Below are 1,452 nucleotides of genomic sequence, written 5' to 3' on the forward strand. Positions count from 1 at the left end.
AAATAAGGAAAAGAGCAAACAACTGATTTTAACCACTTATGATGACCAAGTTTCATAAAACAAGCTCTAAGATTCACTGAACAAGGTCTGAGATTCACAAAACAAAGTTTGAGATTCACCTAATAAAGAAAAGAGCAAAATAGGTGATTTTAACCAATTATGATGATCAAGTTTCACAAAACAAGCCTTAAAGATTCACTGAATAAGGTATGAGATTCACAAAATAGGTATGAGATTAAAAAAAAAAAAAAAAAAAAAAAAAAAAAAAAAAAAAAAAAACTTTTTCGGAAAAAAAAATTTCGAAAAAAAAAATTTGAAAAAAAAAAAATTCGAAAAAAAAATTGAAAAAAAAAATTCGAAAAAAAAAATTTGAAAAAAAAAAATTTCAAAAAAAAAAATTCGTGATATTGTATTGTATAGTGCGTGATATTGTTTTATGGACTCATGGACTCAAATATATAGGTGGACTCACCGGATCTTGCCTCGCCATAATGAGGAATTTGGTGAGACCGGCCGCCTCGCCATAATGAGGTGCCTCACCGGATCCGGCCTCTATATATATATATATATATATATATATATATATATATATATATATATATATATATATATATATATATATATATATATATATATATATATATATATATATATTACTAAAGGAAGCTTTTTTCGAGCGATTACAAAGAGTCTAATTTTTAAAAATACAAAATCTCATTAAAAGTTGGTATTCTTATGGTATACAATCTTAATACAAATTATGTATTAGTAAATAAATAATAATAAAACTGAGAGTTATACTACGAGTCAACCAACTTTGTTTAATAGATAAAGATTCCCTAGCGAGCAAAAATCAATCTTTTGCCCGGCTGCTTCTTTTTCTTATATTATAGAGTTTAATACAGGGTAAAATTCTACTACAAGCAAACCCAACTAATTGTGTATATATAAATACATCATGGCACCATACCACATCGTATCGTATGCTACGTATTCCCATCTCACAATTCTTTTGTTGCATGCTTTAAATGCTAGCTTTTCTATCAACAATTTTAAATTGGTTTTAATAATTGGTTTTTCGGGTTGTGTGGCTGCAGGAAAGGAGATAGGTCAATTTGCAATTTTACATAAATCATCGGCTCACGGCACATAAGAGATCTCATCTCTACTATGGGAGTAATTGGTAACCATTGTATTCAATTTTGATAGGTAGTAATAGGTAGACAAAGATGAACTATTCAACAAAAAATATTGTATATGCGTGCGAACAAAGTATTAATTAACTAATGATTTGTTTTTCTATTCTTTTAGGTCTATATATGAGCTCGCAAAGCTTTTGAGTTGCTGTGATGGTTAATTAACGGACTTCTTATCAAGATAGTAAAACACAATTGACGAATGTTTGGCTAAGATATATAAAAGTGAAATCTATAAGATGTGATTTAAGTCTTG

This window comes from Silene latifolia, chromosome Y, assembly GCF_048544455.1.
Source record: "Silene latifolia isolate original U9 population chromosome Y, ASM4854445v1, whole genome shotgun sequence".
Lineage (NCBI taxonomy): Eukaryota > Viridiplantae > Streptophyta > Magnoliopsida > Caryophyllales > Caryophyllaceae > Silene > Silene latifolia.